The sequence below is a fragment of the Rhinolophus ferrumequinum genome, chromosome 7 (genome assembly GCF_004115265.2).
Source record: "Rhinolophus ferrumequinum isolate MPI-CBG mRhiFer1 chromosome 7, mRhiFer1_v1.p, whole genome shotgun sequence".
Taxonomy (NCBI): domain Eukaryota; kingdom Metazoa; phylum Chordata; class Mammalia; order Chiroptera; family Rhinolophidae; genus Rhinolophus; species Rhinolophus ferrumequinum.
In genome coordinates this window covers 69,093,481-69,116,201 of record NC_046290.1, presented here as the reverse complement: position 1 = coordinate 69,116,201, position 22,721 = coordinate 69,093,481, and the positions used below count along the sequence as shown (strand labels likewise).

The following is a 22,721-nucleotide window of genomic DNA, read 5'->3' as shown; positions in this document are numbered from 1 at the left end:
AAAAGTAAAAGCAAGTAAAATCTTAATCAATTCTAACCTATCAAGTATCTTCCTAGGTATTATGTCCTCTGCTATTTGGGATTTCTTTTATTTCACCTTTTTAGTTATTTTCTTAATGTTTGCTGGTATTGCAATTAGTTTATTTGTAATTTTCTCCTTCTAATTAATACACAGCATCACAGCTTGTGAGGACAAATGGCAAAAATTTGGAAGTTTTTATTATTTATTAATGTTACTAAGTTGTTATTTATTCAAATAGATTATCAAAAACTTCATGAATTACAGGTTTTCTTCCTCTTTGCCTCATTTTGAACCAACACATACAGCAAGAAAAGTATCGTGAAATTTTTATTCTTGTGATTAATGGAAGTCAAACCGTAAAGGACTTGAGTTCAATAGTAAACTTATTGTTATAGATTGAATTTAACTAATTTATGTAATAATATCTTGTCTTCCTATTGAGAATTCAGGGGACATAATTACCAATTTATTTGCACTTTGCTCCTTCCGAGTAACAACTTAATACAGTATCAGGTCTACTGCTGGTGCCCAAGGAATGTCTGTTGAATTGAATCCAACTGAGGCAGTGTGTGGTGATCCCCCTTTCCAATGGAAATCTATTTTTTTATTATATGGCTGTTTAAAAAGAATGAAAGAGAGAAAGAGAGAGAGAGAGAAAAAAAGAGAGAGAGAGACAGAGGGACAGAGGGACTGAGGGAGGGAGGGAGGAAGGAAGGAAGAAAGAGGGAAATACAAGTTTAGAAATTGAATCATGAATGAATTAAATTAAATTATTCTAGTTGTAGTCTACAGTGATTCTATTTTAAAGACTGGAATATTTGAAATTCAACCTTGAAATGTTGCCTCACTTTCATACTTAATGTGGTTTAACCTAGATTGGAATTTGGAAATAAATAGCCTCTCCCAGGAATTGGCTCCAAGAGGTACAAGGGCCAGTGATGGTTCCCAGGACGAAGCAATAGACCAGTGGGACAGAAGGAGGCAGCAATTCCGAGATGGCCGAAGATGCAGCTCAGTGGGCGGAAGTTCATTTGCCAGCAACATCACCGAAGGATCCAGTGAGTAGACAGTCACTTTCTTTTCCAAAACAAAGCAAAGGCAACAATTTACTGAAGCTTTACCAGGTCTCCTCCCTCTTATCCCCAGAATGTAAACCTTGTTGTTTGAACATGGCAATGTGGTGATTACATACTTTTATATGAAAGATGTTTTTGGAATCATCAACTCTTTATTATGCACTAGGAGTCCCCACGTGGTAAATTATCTCCTTCAAACATACAACTGCCTACTGAGGCTGCTTCTCTCTTCAGAAACTGAAATAACTAACTATAGGGTTCTTCACTGAATGAATTTTTTTGTCTTACTTCAAAGAATTTGAGACAGCTTACAAAGTATGTATACTGTAAAAAGATAAATTAGCCTGCTTGACTGTAAGAAACAATTTTCTCCTTTTAACATTTCTGAAATGAGGAAGTGTCTTTAAATGGAGGTATACTTTAGTGAAATAGTGTTTCTCTTCCTATTGAAAGGGCACTATTCAATCAGCATTATACCTCTGTCCCACAATCAATGGCAACTGAGAATGCAAGGTAGGTCATTACTGAGGCAATCCAATTTAAGGTAAAATATGGTTTACACAACGGGCGGGGATGAGTGTATTAAAACATTTAGTGCATACCACCACTAATCTAAAATTCTAACAGCTAAAGTTGTCAGAAGATACACAATTAATAGGCATTTGTCATTTGCATATTATTTACAAAAACGAACCAGTTGTTCAGGAAAAACACTGACACTGAAACTTGAGCAAGCTTCATTTAAAAAATGAAATACAGTGCTGTTGAAATACTGTGATTTATAAGAAATATATATATATATTTATATATATGGCCATTCAGGAAAAAAATATATATATGTATATGTATGTGTGTGTGTGTGTGTGTGTGTGTGTATACACACACATATACATATGTATGTATATATATATTTCTCATATATATTTGGTCTTTGTCCACTGGCTCCTGGCTCACAGCTCCTAAAACCATTGAATTTTCTGTGATGAGATACTAATGCTGTGACTTTTGGAAAGCCCCTGGGTAAACTAGGGTGGGGATGATTGCCAAGGGAACCAACTATGTGATTAGGAGGGTGACCTTTCAGCACCCTACCACCACCACTTCCAAGGAGGGGAGAGATGTTGGAGGTTTAATCAATCGTGCCTCTGTAATGAAGCCTCCATAAAACCCCAAAAGGATGGGGTTCAGAGAGCTTCCAGGTTGGTGAACACGTGGAGATTTGGGGGAGTTGTGCACAGGGAGAGGGCATGCCCTTTTCCCATACCTTGCCCTATGCATCTCTTCCATCTGGCTATTCCAGTCATTTCCTTTTATAATAAACCAGTGATCTAATCAGTAAAATGTTTCTCTGAGTTCTGTGTGCCACTCTAGCAAATTAATTGAACTCGAGTTGGTGGATGTTGGAACCTAGCCTGTCAATCAGAAGAACAGGTAACAACCTGGACTTGCAATTCTCATTCTCATTTGGAGGGGTCATTGGAACCTCCAGTTTGTAGCCAGTTGGTCAGAAGTACCTGGACTTAAAATTGGCATCTGAAGTGGGGAGAAGGAGGGGTATTCTTATAGGACTAAACCCTTAACCTGTGGAATCTTATGCTATCTCCAGATATATAGTGTCAGAATTGAGTTAAATTATAATACACTCAACTGGTGTCCAGAGTTGCTTGTTGGTGGTGTGGAGAAACCTTACACACACAGGTTGGAATTGGGCCCAGGAATCCAAAAGATGCAGAGAATGATGTCATTATGATAGAGACAATAGCAAGTGTCCTATGTTATGTCCTACAGCCAAGCTGATGGAATGACACAAGTACAATTCATGAAGACAGTAGTATAATTTATCCAGAATGAGTTAGAGCTGGCACAGATTAGGGATCAAATGTAGATATAAATATGTGGATGAAATTATAAATAATTTAAATAATTAAACACTGTACTGTATTATTCCCACCACAGTGCTCTTGCCCTCATGTGAACAATGAAGATATAATTTAAATGTTCCATTTGTCTTGATAGTTTTCATTCTTGTCCCTTGATCAATGTCTAATTCCTCCAGTTGCTTCTTCCTATTTGGCAGTAAGGACTTAGTATCTGGAATCTTAAATTTATATTCTTACATATACTACTCTGTAGGGTTGCTTTATTATCCCTCTGTTTTTCATGGACTATTGAACTACCTCTCTGGAGAATACCTTTCTTATATTAGACTTTCAATAAAATATTCCTACTGCTTCACATTTTGTTGTAATATTCATGTTCTTCCATTTCTATCTCCCCCGCCCCTTATCAGTTTCTGTATTAATATATTCTAGAATTTTGTTCAGATTTTAAACTATATATATTTTAATAATGAATACTTAACCTATTTCATTAATTTTTCCTCATCATTGCTTTGTGCACCAATTACTTCCAAAAGGATTTTTTTTCCTTCTTACTATAGTAATCCTTTAATAATTTTTTTTCAGAGAGATTCTTTGGGAAGTAAACTGAGTCCTTACATATCTGAAAATATATTCATTTCCCACTTAATTCTGAATTATAGTTTGTCATCATTTGGTATAGAATTCTAGCTTCAAATTATTGAGGAAACTGGTTCATTATCTTCCTGTAACTGGTGGTGCTGGGAAGTCTGAATCTAGTCTCATTCTCACAACTTCTGTTATTAACCCAGCGTTTGTTTCTGTTAGCTCTTAGGGTTTTCCCTTTATTCTTGGTATTTTATCAGTGTGTGTATCTTAAATATGTTTGGCATCCCAGAGGCTATTAATGGTGATGACTCATATCTTTCTTCAAGTCTCATAAATTCTCAGATTCAGTTTCTTCAAATATTGCTTTCCTTTCTCTTCTCTATTGTTTCCTGATGGCGCCCCTTTTGGGTAGACATTTCAACTGTTAGATCTGTCTTAACTTTCGCTTTGCACTTTGCATCTCCTCATCAGTTTGTGCTGCCTTCTCAGGGAATTCCTTAGCCCTTCTTTCAACTCAGCAATTCACCCCACATCTAAATCCTTCCTTCTCTTTAGCCTACTTTTTTTTTAACTTTTTTATTTTCACACTCTAATTTCAAAGATCTCTAGGTGATTCTTTTTTATTGAACTGTTTTTATTTTTTATGCCTTTGATAACATTAAGTATAGTATATATAGTTTTCATCTAATTGCTCTATCAACTATTTCCTCAGATACACATTTCTCATTTGCTGAGTTTGTTTTCTTTGTTTCACAGTGTTGGCTTTTCTCAAATGTGTTGTCCTTTTTGACTGGGTGCTTATTCTTTGGGTCAAATTCCCTATTCACCTGATGCCTCCCACTGAGCACCCTTTCGGGGCAGGTAGTGAAGCAACAACTATGGTTTTTGCTGTATTCAGTGTAAGAATGATTCATGTTGCAGTAAACAACTTAGCCCTGCACAGGCTATTCCACATCCCATCTGGGTTTCTTCTGTCCTCAGTCTTTGACTTTCTCACACACTCATTTGTTCTTGGCGGGAGGCAAGTACAACCATTGCTGCTACATGACCCAGTTCAAAGAGAGGATTGTGCAGACAACAACCGACCTACTGTCTCTGCCATGGTGCTCCAATTGATCAACTGATTGTTTGCACCTGGGGACTGTCTAGCTCCTGGGTTCTCACTCTTGCTGATGCTTCCACCATTCTCTAGCAAAGCTTTCTCATAATTAAGTCAGAGAAAGAAAGGTACTGCATTATATCAATTATATGTGGAATCAAAAATAGTCAAACTTGTAAAAACAGAGAGTTAACTGGTGGTTAGCAGGAGATGGGGGGTGGGGGACAGGATAGATGTTGTTTAAGGGTACAAATGTGCAATAAGTAGTATGTTCTAGAGACAAAATGCACAGTATGGTGAATGTAGATGACAGTATTATATTATAATCTTCAAACTTGCTAAGAAACTAGAACTTAATTATTCCAACCACTAAAAAGAAAGGATAATTATGTAATGTGATAGAGGTGCTAATTATTGCCACAATTGCAATCATATTACAGTGTATAAATGTATCAAATTACCATGTTGCACACCTTAAATTTGCACAATGTCACATGTTAAATATATTTCAATAGGTAATGTTTGCATGTAAATCAGATACAATTGCTACTGGCCCTACTATTCCAGGTCCCCCCAAAGAATATACTCGCAGAAAAGCAATAGTGAGAAAGATAGAATCTCCTGAAGACATCAAAGAAGAGATGGAGGAGAAGGCATATATCACAAACCCTCCATCATACAGCTGGAGACCTCTAGGTACCACTCTACTTCGCAGGTCTCTGTGCTGCCCTGTAGTCACCTAAGGAGGCCCTTTCATAGCACTGCTTCCCTCCTATAATACCCATTCCTTGAGTTCTGTTTTCTCCTCTCTGGGTTTTCTCTTGGGTCGTTGAAATGTCTCTCTTTTTTATACTGGAGAAAATTCAACTGCAGTACATACCTCTAAACCCAAGTAACCAAAGTGATCAATGTGTTCAACCATTAATTAACACCACAGCAGTCAGAATTTACCCATCTTAAAGGCTTCTAAGAAGGAGAAACCGGAGGGAAGAATAATTTGGTAATAAATAAGAAAAAGAGAAACAAAATTTTATATGTAGTAATACAAATGTATTACATATAGCAATAGCTTCCACTCTTACCTGGAACAACTTATGATTGACCTAAACTAAAAAATTAAATTGAATGGCAACTTTGTTTAGTTCGATTAACCATAGATGATGGTTCATGTGCCATAAAGAAAAGGGCCATTTTCTCTAGTTTTCAGTTCCTTCTAATCTGGAGGACCAGTTCTTCTAGTTTCAGCATTCTGGACCCTTTCATCCAAGTCTATTTTATTTTCTGTTTTATGGAAAAATCCTCCACTACTAATGCTCTTAGGTATTCATGTCTGTTCTGCATTTCTTCAGAAAAAGACACAACTGTACGTGTGCTGGAATCAACCCACGGTGGTTCACAATAGCCAACTGTGCACATTTTTTTTTTTCTAATCCTGCAGTTCAGTAACATCAGGTTGGTACCTGAAATTGGGAGTATTAACACAGTGGAAACTGGCAAACACTATAAATCAGGACTCTTTTTTTTATTTTGGAGAACCAGTTGTTAAACATTTACCAATACCTACTGGAAATAGCTGTAGAACTTATACCAATTCAAATTTCAGGCCAAAATAACATAATAATTTTAATTAAAACAATGACTGTGTTTTCTTTGGGATAAATTCTGGGTTTTTTTGTTTGTTTTTTATTTTACAGATTTTTTTTAACTTATTGGGGTGACAATTGTTTGTAAAATTACATAGATTTTAGATAAATTCTGTTTTTAATAAAAACTTACACTAATAATTTATTTCACATTAGACAGCAAAGGAATTGAACTGGCTGTCATTTTATTTTTCAGTTTATCCCAGCCACAGACACTCAAAAGGCATGTTATATTTCTTCAGCAACTTTTCAGTAGAGACTGCACTTCACTAAGAGCTGCTGGAGCTAGCATTGTTTAATGTGTGGTTTAAATTTTATCTCATTTATAGAGTCAGGATATGCTACCAATCCATGACTTAAAACCTGACAGCTTTATCGAGCATCATTATAGCTGGTGTTTTTCAGTCTGTTAATTTCACTCATCTCTGACTTCCTATACAATAACTGGAAAAGACATTAGGAATGACATATTTATGTGTGTGGACACAGTTGATCAATCCATCTAGGCTGTGACGGATGCTGACTAAGGCATATCAGGTAAATAACCTGAAGGCTGGAAACTGAAGTCAGAAGGGCCTGCGAAATGGAGTTCTGATTTTTTAATCTCAAATGGCTCCTGTATCACAAACAGATGTGGCAAGAATTCGAATCTAATTGTGTGAGGATACCTGATACCATTTTCCTTGTTTCATTCAGCTATAAAAGTTATTATGGAAATTTATTTTCCAAAGACTGGCTTACACAGAAATATGACAGCAGGAGGGGGAGGTGGGGAGAGAAAGACAGAGAGAGAGAGATAGAGAAAGGGAGAAAGGAAAGCAGGCAAAAGAACTTCAATTTCTAATAATAAGAACTAAAAATTACATTGCACTTACTATGCCAGGCTTTACAATATATTAGCTTATTAATTCTCTCAACAACACTATGAGTTAAGTACTGCATTTTCATCTTCACTTTACCAAATGAGGAATCTGAGTCTTGGCGAGCATAAGTGACTTGCCTCGTATCACTCAGCTATAATTCGTGGTGGGTCTCAAACCCGGACAGCCGACAAGAGTCTATGATCTTGAACACCACAACTCACTGCCTCTGGTTGGACCATTCAAATCAAATCTTGGTCTCTCTAACGAAAAGTCCAAACAGGGTCTCACTTCATTAGACACTTTTTTATTATCCTCAGGTAATACGCTGGAATGAAAGATATATGACAATGTCTAAAGACACCTGGAACTGAGCCAAGTATTTTATCTTCTTGATTCTAAAGTAAAAAAAAGGGGGGGTGAGGGGGGTTTCAAGATCCAAGACAGCGGAGTAGATAAAAGCTGTGCTTGCCTCATCCCATGAACACATAAAAATTACAACTAAATTATAGAACAATCAACCTGGGGAACCATCTGAAGTCTAGCTAAACAGAAGTTTTATAATTAAGTATATAAAGAAGAAGCCACATCAGACTGGTAGGAGGGGTGGAGACATGAAACCGGTTGGCTCCACACCCACATGTGGTGGTTGAAAATCAGAAGAGATATCTTGGCCACAGAGTTTCCCCATGAAGGAGAGAGGGAACCCAGTCCCCCACACCAGACTCCCCAGCCCCAAGTACTGGTGCCGGGAAGAAGAGCCCCCACAAATTCTGGCTGTGAAAAAGTGTGGGGATTCCAACCATCCTGGTGGGACAGAAGGCTGAAGGAAACCCAGAAGGAAATCCTCTTGAAGGGCCCATGCAGGCACTCACCCTGACTCTGGTGGATGGGTGGACTGTGACTCTGGGGGCATTGGAGACATACGGGGAGAGACTGAGTTGTGTATCTTCTGGGCCAGGACTGGAGGTACAGCCCCCATTTTCCCTGTGTAGGGCCCTTCTCCCCTGCAGCTGGCAAGTGGGCACCATCTTCCTGTGTTGAGCCTGCCCCACAGGCCAAAATGAATCTAATTGGCCTGGTGAGCTCTGCTGCTCCACCCTGCTGACTCATTGAGACCCTGCTTCACCCAACTTGCATAACACGGGAGGCTTTATCAAAGGCTGAACCTTACAGGAGCTGGCAGGTGGCAGCAGGCCTCTGAGTGTCCTGGCTTTTTGCAGAGTTACCCCAGACCTGGTACTGGTGGCAGCTGTCCTCAGTTTGCTGTGTGACATCTCCCACGTGCCTCCAGGTACAGCACAGGCAGTGAACAACCATGGATCACTTCATATCTCCTACCAGGTAGTCGCCGGCCGGTCATAGGCAGTGACTGACTTAGGCATGCACCAGAGCCCCTGCCAAGAGGGCCCAGAACCAACATACTTGAAATTTGGCTTCAGATCACAGCAGAGCACCACCCAATTAGCCCCAAAGTGGTACATACAAAGGGTGATCTCAACAGACACTGGAGCTGCTGGTACAAATCCTGCTCCATGGGTGAGCCCCCTGCACAGAAGCCCATAAGCTGTGGACGTGGCCAAATTGCACAGCCAATCAGCCTGAGGGTCAATCCCACCTACTAACATGCCAACTACAACAGAAGGTCACACACAACTCACATAAGGGACACTGCTAAAACACCTGGAGCAAGTGACCAGGGAGACTGTGCTGTGGGCCTCACAGGACACCTACTACATAAAGCCACCCACCAAAACTGAGAGATATAGCAAACCTACCTAATACATAGAAACAAACACACAAAGGCAGTCAAAATGAGAAAACAAGGAAATACGTCCCAAATGAAAGAACAGGAGAAGAATCCAGAAAAATAACTAAACAAAATGGAGGCAAGTGATCTACCAGATAAAGAGTAAAAGACAATGGTTATAAGAATGCTCAAAGAACTTAGTTGAGAACTTCAACAAAGAGATAACAAGCATTAAAAAGGACACAGAAACCATAAAAGTGAAGCAGCCAGAAGTGAAGAATGCAATAACTGAAGTGAAGAATGCACTAGAGGGAATCAGCAGCAGACTAGAGGAAGCAGGGAATTGAGTCAGGGATTTGGAAGCAAGGTAGCAGAAACACCCATTTGGAACAGCAAAAAGGAAAAAGAATCCAAAAAAAGGAGGAGAGTTTAAGCGGCCTCTGGGACAACATCAAGCATAATAACATTCACATCATAGGGGTACCAGAAGGTGAAGAGAGAAAGCAAGGGATTGAGAATCTTTGGAAGAAATAATGACTGAAAACTTTCCTAATCTGGCAAAGGAAATAGGCATACAAGCCCAGGAAGTACAGAGAGTCCCTGAAAAAGATGAACCCAAACAGGCCCACACCGAGTCATATTATAATTAGAATGGCAAAGGTTAAAGACAAAGAGAAAATACCAAAAGCAGCAAGAGAAAAGCAGTTAGTTACTACAAGGGAGCTCCCATAAGACTGTCAACTAATTTCTTAACATAAACCCTGAAGGCCAGAAGGGATTGGCAGGAAGTATTCAAAGTGATGAAAAGGCAAGACCTACAGTTAGGACTATTCTACCCAGCAAGTCTATCATTTAAATCAAAGGACAGATAAAGAGCTTCCCAGATAAGAAAAAGATAAAGGAGTTCATCACCACCAAACCAGTATTACAAGGAATGTTAGATGGACTTCTTTAAGATGGGGGAAAAAAAGATTAAAATATGAATAATGAAATGGCAATAACTACCATGTTTCCCCGAAAATAAGACCTTTTCCGAAAATAAGCCCCAGTTAAGATCGTCAGCCAGACGGACACATTTAGTATGTTCTGACGATGTTCCAGAAGAAGATGACATGATTGTATTTGAATAAATGTAGATTGTTGTACATTTAAAAAATAAGACATCCCCTGAAAATACACCCTAATGCGTCTTTTGGAGCAAACATTTATATGAGACCCGGTCTTATTTTCAGGGAAACACATTACATATCTATCAACAATTGCTTTCAATGTAAGTGGATTACATGCTCCAATCAAAAACATAGGGTGGCTAAATCGATAAGAAAATAAAACCCTTACAAATACTGCCTACTCACTTCAAATTGAAAGACACTGACTGAAAGTAAAGGGATGGAAAAAGTTATTTCATGAAAATGAAAAGAACAACAAAAAAATAAATAAATAAATAAATAAAAACACCACTGTGGCAGCAATACTTATACCATACAAAATAGACTTTAAAACAAAAGCTATAGCAAGTGACAAAGAAGGACCCAGTAATCCCACTTCCTGCTATTTATCTAAAAAAAAAAAAAAAAACGCTCCTTCTAGAGGACGTGTGCATCCATATGTTCATTGCAGCATTATTTACAGTGGCCAAGATGTGGTGGCAGCTTGGGTGTCTGTCAATAGAAGAATGGATAAAGAGGAGGTGGCACATACATACAATGAAATATTGCTCGGCTATGGAAGGGAATGGGATCTTGCCATCTGTGGTGGCATGGATGAATCAGAGGGTACTGATTTGAGTGGAGTGTCAGACAGTGAAAGACTGATGCAATGTGATTTCGCTTATATACGTAATTTAAAGAACAAAATAAGCAAACAAAACAAAAACAGACTCATAGATACAGAGAATATTTTCATGATTGCCAAATGGGAGGACGGTTGGGAATGGATGAAAAAGGGGAAGGAATTAAGAAGTACAAATTGGTTTCTACACAGTAGTTATGGGGATGTAGGGTATAACATAAGGAGTATAGTTAACAATATTGTAATAACTATGTATGGTGTCAGATGGGTAGTAGACTTATCAGTGTGATAGATGGGAGGACGGTTGGGGGTTCCAGTTAAAAAATTGACGGGATTAAGAAGTACAAACTGGTAGTTACAAAATAATCATGAAGAAATAAAGTAAAACATAAGGAATATAGTCAATGATATGGTAATAACTATGTATAGTGCCAGGGTGGTACTAGACTAGGTCACTTCTTAAATTATATAAATGTGTAACTGTATGCTATACACCTGAAATTAATATAAATTAATTTTGAATGTCAACTGTAACTGAAAAATTAAAAGGGGGAGGAAGATGAACGACAATAAGTGGCTCAAATTTCCAGGTATAAAACAAATAAGTCATGGGAATGTAATATACAGCACAGGAAATATAGTCAGTAATAGTGTGATAACACGGTACAGTGTCAGATGGTTGCTGGACTTATGGTGATCACTTCTTTAGGTATATAAATGTTGAATAACTATTGTGTATACCTGAAACGAGTATTATATTGTATCTTACAATATTTTTAATAAAGCTCTCTTCAAAAAGTCAAAAAAAGGGAAATATTTAAATTTTTCAAGAGCACAGAAGTGGAAATGCAATGTCAGTAATACGGTGATATTTAAGAGCTCATTCTGTTTTAAGGTTTTATCAAAGGCTCATTTAGAAACCCAAACTTTGGTGACAAAATCACATTTCAATTTGTTTTCTATTTGGTTCAGAGTTCCACAGGGACAGTTGTTGAGAAATCTAGCAGTTCAAAGCTGCAGCAGGTGTGTGGCTTGCTGCTTCATTGGATTTTAACACAAGTTTTATGTCTCAGTTTATGTAAGAGTATGTCGATTAGCTCTGTCTTGGTAAGGGAAATGAATAGAAAAGTGCTCATCCACATAATCAAATCTGTTTATAAATAAGTGAGGTGTTTTAACAGTCCCGTGCATGCTGTTAAAGACAAAGATCACTATAATTTAAAGGCCCACCCTCAGACCTTACGTGATGGGAGGATGACTATACATCCAACAAGGATAGCTGCTGCTCAGGAAAAAATAATAATAATAAAGCTAAATCTATGGGCCCAGGAATCTGTGCATATTATATTCATAAATATTAAAATATAATTGAATATTTAAGGCCAAGGATATAGCAAATGAATCAAATAAAGGAAGATGCTTTAAATTCCTTTAAGGCTTCTGTAACTTTAGCAAGTACTATGTATAAAGCAGCTTTGATGTAGGCTTAAAGCTCAAAAAGATGGGTGAATAAATTATTATAATGTTTTTTTCAGTTTTCTTTTCCTGCCATTTAGAGTCAAATGTTACACTCAGACTTATTCAAGAAATGAGTGCAAAAATACTTCAGGGATTTTGAAATATGATGCATAGAAGAAGGCATTCCACGTCCCGAGTTAAAGTATCCTAAAATGGTCCTCAATTGTATTCCAATAAACAAGATATCCCATAAAATTCACTTATCATTTACATTCCAACTTTATTGTTACGTAATATATCTATATGTCATCCCCTTTATTTTCACACACCAAAATTGTATTTATTCAATCAACATAGTCTATCTTTCCAGGACCTACTTTCCCACTGCAGGCCACTTGTCCATATCATGTTTATTTACCAATCTTCAAACCCATCATCCTGTAGAAATTCTGCCCACTTCTCAAGTTCCAGTCTAATGATATTCTTTCTTTAATCCTACCCTTCCCTACAGCCAGAATCACTCTCTCCTTCCTCTGAGTTCTCTTTCATCATGAGTCCCCTAGCTTACTCATCTATCTCCATTGTGCCTAACTTTGTACCTTTCTCATGATACAAAAATTATTTTAAATTAATTCAACTTAATAAATGAGTAATACATGAGTGAATGCACCTGAAACTGTTTAAACTATGGATTTGTATCTGGTGACTAATGAAATTTCATTTGGTATACAAAATAAAAACTACAAGAACAAGCATTAAACGTATTTGTTCTTGACTGCTTGCAAGAAAACATGCTGTTATGTGCTTTGTCAGCATACCATCCTTGACCCTTTCTACACAAGTTAAACAAATACATGAGCTAAAGAATGATTGTTACGGGAGCTGTGTGTCGGAACAACTAAAATTTACACTCTTCAGCGGAGTACTAGGAGAGCAGGGATGGAAATGTAGGGCCAAGGACAGAGCCATTAGGAATGCTTCTCCAGAGAAAATCAGTGAGAGCCGAAGAACCATTCTGCCCAATGCTGTATAAACCTGACTTCCAGCAGAAGTCCAGCTGGCCACTGCTAGGCAGGATGAGGGGAAGAAGGAAAAGGTTTTGCCTACAATTTTTAAGAGAAGGGTATGGAAGCAACTCTAGTATGTGAGAAGAAATTGAAAGAGAGCAATTTTGTTATTGTTGTTTAAGAAGCATTCTGTGGTCTTCACCCCAACCTCTTCATGATAGTAGTTGAGAAATGCAAGTAAAGGACTTAAGGTTTTGAAATTGTATTTTGGTTATGAAATGATGCTTTCTAATTCTGCACCCTTAAAAGACTAAAAGAATTGGGGCACGACTTTATTCGGGTTTGAACTACCTAAATAAGGCCACAAAGAATCACTCAGAAAGTAATATAGAAATGCAATCTCATTTCAGCAACCGGCACAGCCTTTCATACTATCCTAGGGACTCCCCAGTTCACAGAAAACCTTAAACTGTTATGAATGAAACCATCAGATGATACTTTACGTACCTCCCTAGATGCTTTAACATGCTCTACATGTTAAGATCATAGTGAATTTTCTAGGAATGTATGTTCATTTTTGCTACACCTTCTTTGAAACACTAGTTTCAAAGGGAAACAATAGTGTTTTTTTCCCTTGATCTTAGAATTTTGAAAGGGATTCTAAAGCTAATTCTCAGTCTTATGGGGCTTCCTCTTCATGCCTAAATACTAATACATAAATCTGAAAAATGATTATTTTTTCTATATTTTTCCTCAACAAAAGGATATATAGTGCTATCCATAGTGTACTGACTCCAACAGCATATTCCCTCAAGCAATGCCTGTTACATTTATGATATTTTAGAACTTTTTAATTTCTTCCCAAGAGAACTGTCTAAAGAACTTAGCTACATGTTTGCAAGGATGACACTCTGTCTATGCTTAGTATAGACTTCACCCCGGAACACATCTAGCTGCTTGCTCACTCGCCTTGGCTTTCAGTGCACGCGCATCTTCTTTCTCGCCAGAATATAATTCACGGTATCACCTTTTCTGCTCCTCAGACACCTCAGTAAGTGGCCGTTCTGTGGATCTGAGCTTTCGAGTTGGTATTGAGGAAAAAGGTTTCTACACAGAGAATTTCCACTCAGCCGCCTGGGTTTTCCGAGGGGATGATGGGAATCCTGAGAACAGTCCCAGATGTCTTAGTAACAAACCTCGACCAGTAGCTGGTAAGGACTCTACAATTATGATAAAATGAATGTGCCTTAGCGATTCAGTACCCGGCTCCAGGCAAATCTCTGAAGTCGGCAAACATACACTGAGTGTACCATTTGGATAGAAGTACGTGTGCTCACATATATACACATATATAATATATTTCTCAATATTGTGAAAAAACCTGAAGCTTTTAAAATAAAAAACTGTCTTAATAGCTCCTTCAAACATAGAATAGTAATTCCAAAGTTGGAGTAAAGATTAATGTAGGAAGAATCAAGAGTCTTTCATTCTACAAGTAAAATATACCATTTTTCAAAAATGTAATGGAGAGCATAAAAAAGTAAGAAATTACCATTTATTGTGCCAATACTGAAGTAAAACCGTTTTAATGTCTCTGCATTGTCTTTTTATTATACATAGGTCTAGTCCTGTTTTTAAACATATATGAAATATGCATTTGATTTTATCATGTGTATAGTTTGATATGGAAGATTTTATAGCCTGCTTCATACATTTAATAACATAGTTGTTTAATAATTACTAAATACCTTTATTTAGTAATATAAATATTTTCATGTGTTTTTAAAGATTTCATTAATATTTTAATGGTTTCTGATATTTTTATGACATTAGTTTTTAGTTTACTAAAACCATGTATGTTTCCATAATGCAATAATAGCTTAATGATTAAAAGAAAAAAAACTTATACCTAGATTACAGATTTCAGCATGTGGAATTATTATTTCAGTCCAATTTTTGCTGCAAAATTTAAGGTGTAGAGTGTTTGTAAACTTCTGTATTAATAATAAATGACCTTAATGAATACTAAACAATTTAACTCAAGCAAGCAAAGATTAAGGTTGTAAATAATGTTTTAAATTAATTATACAATCGTGCATTCAACAAACACTATGCCTGTATGCCTGCTGTGGTACAGGCACTAGGGCAGCTTGCTAAAGATACGCGGAGCGAATGACTGGGATGAATATGACAGATTCTACAAAGAGGTACTTAATATTCTCAGTGCAGGCATCAGAATGTGCTTAGGTTTATCTTAATCCCATTTATGCAAGCAAGATTAATTTCTGTTATATACATGATAATCATTTGTTTTATCTGTAGAGTAGAGCCTTTCTTAATTTTTCCTTATAAATATGAAACTCAACACTGGAGGATTTAAATGAGAAGTTGTAATTTAAATGAGGAGAAGAAGTAATGACTCTGGGTGGTAACCACACGATGCACTATATAGATGATATATTATAAAATTGTACGCTTGAAACCTATATAATTTTACTAACCAATGTCACCCCAGTAAATTTAATAAAAAATTTAAAAAATGAGTTCCTGTACAAATACATAAGGGAATACAATGTCTGTATTATGCACATTTAAAATATTTATTTATATTCAAATCATAGATATGAATGAATTAAGCTTAACCATTTATTAAAAAGCATGAGAATCTGAATGTAAAAATGGAAAATTTTAGAGTAGAATTTTTAAAAATTAAATAGATGAGGCTCTAGGATTAAGCTTGTAAAAAACTCAAAATTTTCTATATTTAACTTTAAGTAATAGGATGATGAAAGTAAGATTTTTAATGTTAGGATCTCTGTCTATGCATATTTGTTTATTCATGTATTCCAAGCACCTCAGACAGTGCCTGCTTCATCATAGGAAGCCAATACAGTACATATTTGATGAGTGAATGAATAAAAAGGCTGAGATTTCGTGACTATTCAGTAATTTACCAGCTATGAACCTTAGAAAAGTCACTTACTTAAAGTTATTATCTCTAGGCCTATCCTACAGTGTTAATACAAAATGAAAGGAAATTATGTACATGAAAATTCTTTGTAGGCTATTTATATCCATCTTGACTATTTCTCCCTTATTTTTCTTAATTTTCATGAAAATTTTGGTTGAATATTGACTATATATTTATATTAGTCTATGTATATTCATATATATTTATATAAATTATAAGTGGTTACTATTATATAATGTAATTACTAAATTGTTAAATATTTATTGACTGTGGCAGGCAGCTGAGAATATAAGATGAATAAGATACAGTTCCTCCCTCACAATTATCACCATTTCTACAAATGTTTATTTTTGGCACAAAACAAGCATTGGGTTAATTCACTATCATTTGCTTTGGTTAAAAAAAGAAAGAGAATTTGTTCAATTTTGCCAAAAAAATTTTTATATATATATATATATGAAAATTTCATATATCCATACATATATATGCACATACATATATACAGGCATATAGGCATATATAGACATGTGTATATGTATGTATGGAAGTATATCTGTATACACACACACACACAAAGAAAATATATTTAAATGTTGCAGTTGAGTTTCATGATACTATTTATTGGATTGAACTTCAGTTCAAAAATGCTGCTAGTTGTTCTTTCTTATTGTTACTAAGACTAGAAGTGTTACATACACAAGATGCATGTGTTCCTAACTATGTGATATTGAGAGATCAATATAAGAAGATAGAGATTAGAAAGGTGAGTTGGAGACGAAGAATTTTAAAACTGAAAAAATCTTTATTAGTCTAATGGCATTTCGAAGATATTGCAATACCAGTTTATATCTACCATCATGTATTTTGTGATTAAATTTTACACCTTAAAAATCCAAGTCATAATCACTTAAAAGAGCTCTTCTATAAATTGGAGAACTACATAAACAAAGGTTTGCATCACTATAAAAGTGTATTGCTTGAGCCACAAGAAAATTTTAGGGTATTTTTAATGTCTGAGTGATGTTATCTTATGGAAATATTTACCCGTCATTTGAACTTTTGTATCTAACAAGATGATTCCAAGGTAGTGTTATTTGGGGGGATAAATTACTTGACGATATGCCCAGCCAATCTTTGAAAAGATGACGCTATTTGTGGATTTTCAGTAGCTGTGTAGAACTCATAGCTTATCTGCCAGACAGTGGCAAGGGAAGAAAGCACTATAAATCTTAACATATGAGAAAATTGTCTTCAGAATGGGAGGGGAACATGTTGCAAAACATTTTGATTGTCTCTTCTCCCACAGGACAGTGCTACAGTTGAGCTCACCATTTAAAAGTTTTATTGGATTGTTCATTGTGTGAACAATGTGTTCACACACATTGTTGACATTCACTTTGCCTGACTGAAAAAAAATAAACAATGAAAAAAACTACCACTGCCTTGTAAGCAGTATCTATCTTAACAATCTAATGTGATATGAAAAGAAAACAACAGACATGATTTGATTTGAATCAACACAGTAAAAATACTTCATTAAACAAGTATGTGTTGGATAATCAATATGTCAAAAGCAGAAGGCAGTATCAAGAGGTTAACCTAGAGGGAGCAGGAAGTTTTGACAAGTGGAGATGTTACAAATGATTTCTATAAAGGTCAGAAATAGGATTTCGGAGTTTCTTTTTTGCCCTGATTAGCTACCAGCCTCTTGCAGACTGTAAAAACAGACGGCATTTCTGTGGCTTGGAATTTCCCAGTTCTGTCCCTTAAATTATGCTGAGATCCAGTGAGTGGCAGTCTAAACAGTCAGGTAAAATGACTGCCACAAGGGAATTGTATTAACAAATGACAGAGATCTTCCTAGGAGCATAGAATAGAGCACAACACAGAGCTGTATGGCTGGAACACAGCAGTACCTCCCTGGCAGCTTTGGTATGTTGATACTGTTTTCAACAACAGACAAAGAGTGTATTTTCTTGGAAAGACCAATGTTAGTTTAGGAATCCACATGAAGAGACTTTATCCTTCCTGCCTTTGAATGTTTTCCAGTTTTGGCAGCCAACATCTAGCATGTAAACGCCATGAGAGAAAGTATTTTGTCTGTCTTCACCACTACAGTCTCAGTACATAGGAAAACACCTGGGGACATTGCAGATACTCTGTAAATGTTTGTGAATGAACAATTTCTGCTGTTAGGCTACAATGGATCATTAAAGATAGAGATGCTGGTTTTGTTGTGTTTATCAGATATTTTTGTTCCCTAGCTGACAAAGGAGAGAGTCACACCCAAGCACATTTGTACACACCACATAATCTTTTACTCTTTGTCACTTCTTATAGGAAACTTGGTTTAAAATATATATATATATATATGTGTGTGTGTGTGTGTGTGTGTGTACATGTGTATATATATATATATGTGTGTATACATATATATACACATATTTACATATACATATATACATATATATACATAGATAGATAGATAGATAGATAGATAGATAGATAGATAGATTTGCCCAAATCTTTTTACAAACTCTGCAAAATATAATACAAATTTGGAATATCTCTCCAAAGACTAGGGACTCATCCACCCAGACCATCTTTCAGAGACAGCAATTAAGAGATTCCTCAAGTGGAAAATGGACTAAGGTTCTTTCCCACTCAAAATACAGTCCTTCAGTCATCTTAAATTCTCAAGATTTCCTTTGACCTCTAGATTGCTTCTAGTTCTATCCATACTTTGCCTACATCAGGCATTCTGTAACAGCCTTTGAATACATACCTAAAGAGGATAACCCTGAAAAGAAGGAATATTCTAATCTGGAGGAAGATCTAAATCTACCTGAGAAATGAGAAGTGAAATACAGAAATACAAAAGAAGGGTTGAAAAGAAGCAGCAAAATATATTATGCATAAATTCTAATGTATTCCTATTTTTTTTAATGAAAGGATATTCTATTGAATTATAATTTTTAAGGTGTTCACTTACCCTGCCTTTATTAATAAATCAGCTTCTTATTTTATAATTAATTACCTGACTTCTCCCGAGGCCTAATAATAGGGCTATTACTAATAACTCACTTCTAGAGCTCAGGAAGTTTATTGTTATACTTTATTATGATTTATTCTTTATCATTTTTAGATATTTATTAACGTATAGAAGAGAAAATTTGACAATTAAGTATGCCAATCAAATTGTTGGGGACAGATGAGTTCTCCCAGTATTGCCTTAGTACTTCTCTTTGGTGAACTTGACCATAAATACAACCGAATACTCTATATTTTGAAGGCTTTCATTATAATTCTTCATTGAATAACCTTGTCAGTATTTAAAAATGAGTCCTTCTGAGATCACTTAAGCCCTACAGATGTTTCATTTTAGTTTTATCCTCTAGTATGATTCAGGCATATATTTTTTTCTAAATAAAAAACAAGATGTAAATGTACTGTGAAAGACAAAGTACCTACAATGTCCACATCTTCCTTTATGCAAATTGTCTTTCCACAAAAGCAACAAACAGTCTTGCAGAGACATGTTTTCTGCCTTGGAATCCTGCCCTTTTCTCACTTCTGAAGTATAATAGTGTAAAGAGTTATGAGCAGAGAAGATTTTGACCTGTGAGATTCTCTTTCAGGAATCAAACTGGGAAAATGCCCTTGGTCATGGGCACAGAAGTTAAAATGTCTTGAGGCAGAGAAATTGATGAGTGAGCTGAAGTATGAATAAGCCAAACTCATTGGTAAGCAGAGGCTATGAGGAAGAAATACACACACAAACAAGTGCGTGCACACATACACATGTATATCTAAACATATATACAGAGAAGATCATATGAAGGAAGCAGGAGGAAAAGGATGCAGATACATGGAAAAGCAGACTGAGAAATAGCTAAGCACATTAATTAAAGATCATTAGACTAATGTAAAAATCCATGAATTATTACTGTGAAATCTCTGGATTTCTCCACCTTCAATCCAGCACAAACTTACAGTTAAACAATTTATGTAAGGCCCAGCTATTCCTGTGTTTTTTTCTGAGATGCTCTGTGGTTGACTTTCCTGGATTCTTGTAAGACCTAAATGTATGGCTGACAATTCTGTTTTCTTATTTCCATGTATAACTTCGTAGTAAATTTCGCATTATTTACAGACCTAAGTGACTCAGACCTGTAAGACTCAGCTGCCTTTTGGAAGTCATGCTATCTCTGAGTCGTTAGCAGGGCCCTTTACTCAACGTGTGACTGCGGTGAATTGTTTAACCTCTCTGTGCCTGGTTTCTTCGTCTCCCAAAAGAAAACAATAATATAACAGGCTAATTAGAAGATTAAATTAGACAATGCTTGTAAAGTGCTTAGAACATTTTGATTAGGCCTGGAATGCAATAAACAATCAATAAATACTAGATACTTTTATAATCTTGTTTATAGTACATAAAGATTAACTCAAAAGAATGCCTTCTTTGCTTCTTCTGTAGTTCGAGAACGAACGGTGAGGCTCTTCAAAGGAACTGGCGATTACCCCTGGGGCTTCCGAATTCAATTCTCCAAACCAATCGTGGTAACAGAAGTAGATGCTAGTAAGTTCTCCCACTGTAGCAGCTTTAATTCAGACCAGACCACTAAATAGCCTTTGATATCATGGTCCTGCAAAGCACACCTATGCAACAGAAGCAACTTCTAAATCTCAGTCTGTCAAAACCTCACGATGATGATTGACTAGTGCCCACATCATGATCAGATATTTTTTTATAAGACCATGTTTTCTTGATGGAAAATACTCCTCGGTACACATAGGGCATTGGTCTCCCTACCAAAGAATAACCCTACCTACCTGCACCTCTTGGGATGAGGCGCAAGCTCTGGAAATAAGAAGGATCTTATGAGTAGGCAGCTGACAATTTATCAGTATTTAATAGTTTCTGGAAGGAGTTCCCTTCCCCCTAAATTATCTCCCTACAGCTTCTCAGATCTCTTTATTTCCTAACAAACAAATTAGGAATTAGTAGATTCCTAATGAAAGTTGGATCCTTTGTGCCCTGATTCGTAACATGAGAATAATCTGAGAGCAATGCTAATTAGAGCTAGAACACTAAAGTTGGTAGGAATGTAAGATAAAGATATCCACACCCACAGGCCTGGGACCACTAGGGGGTTTCTGAATTATGTTACAGTAACCATCTGGACTGGGAATACCTCAAGGTCCGACACTGTATCTTACCCACCATTTTATCCTCAATACTTTCCGCAGTATCCCAAAGGCTACGGAGAAGAAGCCTCCAAAATGTTGGTTGAGTAGCCTGGGAGAGCCCTTGGTACCTGAAGGCGGGGGCCCGATGGGGCAGAAAGGAAGGGAAGAGTACTACCGCCCTTATACCCTTCAGCTTTGCCCTTCTTGGGTGCCATTATCACCCAGGGTCACATTTCATTTTCCTTTGCTTGTCAGCGTTCAGGTATTCCTCTGTTGTATGCTCTGTGATTTTGTGGGAATCCGCTCTCATATCGTTAAAGATGTGGATGACTGCTCAGCTCTGGTAAAGGCCAATTTCAGCTGCAGCAGATGACATTGTTGCCTCCGAGCCTAGCCTTCCTCACTCATAGGTGACTCCAGTGGGTAGGAAACAGGGTGCCCAGACAGCAGCCTAATTTATATATGAACGGGATTTTCTGATCAATTCCCAGTGCGTGGGCCTGAGGAAGAAAATACTGAGTACCTAGACAGAATGGGAGCTACTCCTGGTGCAGCACAGAGGCTAAGTTTTACAGTTTTAGGACCTGTCCTAAGGACACTTCTTACAGGTTATCAGTTATGCCAGGTGATCAATGGCACAGATTTTGTGTAATACTGTCGAGGTTTAGTCTCCTTTACGCACGACAAGAATATCTAAGTTCTAAGTAGTATCTTTTTCACACTCATTGATGTTTTTAAAGAAATAAATGTATTTACTTATTTATAATATCAAAGTAGTAATTACATTTGCTTTAAATATAAAATCCATGTAGTGTCTCAGAGAGGAAAGAAACTCACATTATGGATACCTATTATGAGAAGGGCATTTTATCTGTGTTCTCCTACGTAGCTATACAACAGAACTTTTGAAACTTGATGTTAGTACTTCCATTTAACAGATGAATATGTTAAGGCTCAAATTGGTTAAATGGCTTGCCAAAAGTTATTTGGCTATATTATGGCAACTCCAGGATACAGATCTCAGAATCTCTATCTCCAGAACCAGAGCTCTTTCCCAATGACTTATGTCATTTAGGACTCTGTTGCAACTACAAAGAAATCTGACTGAAAATGGTTTAAGCAAGATTGGCTTACAAAAGTTGAAGATTCTGAGATAGCACAGGTGTTTGATTTGTTTTCATAGCTCAGTTATTTCATCAAAGGCACGATTTCTTTCAGCCCCTTGACCCAGATTGCTTTGGTGTTACAAACTATCCATTTGGATCCAAAACAATCTCAGCATTTCTAGCTTTCCCATCACACATCAGGTTCATAATGACAGAGGGAACCCTCAAATGTCCTCATGTTTCAGTGTCCCCTGGGGACAGCTGTGAGCTGTGTCACTTAA

General features: G+C 36.7%; 1 long non-coding RNA gene across 1 annotated transcript; it reads left to right on the top strand.

Annotated features, from left to right (window-relative positions):
- The first annotated feature begins 1,028 nt into the window (after positions 1-1,028).
- Positions 1,029-20,670, top strand: LOC117024552 (uncharacterized). The gene is made up of 3 exons (XR_004423483.1): positions 1,029-1,079; positions 14,217-14,384; positions 20,622-20,670. It is a non-coding gene; the product is annotated as an uncharacterized LOC117024552 (long non-coding RNA).
- Positions 20,671-22,721: the final 2,051 nt, after the last annotated feature.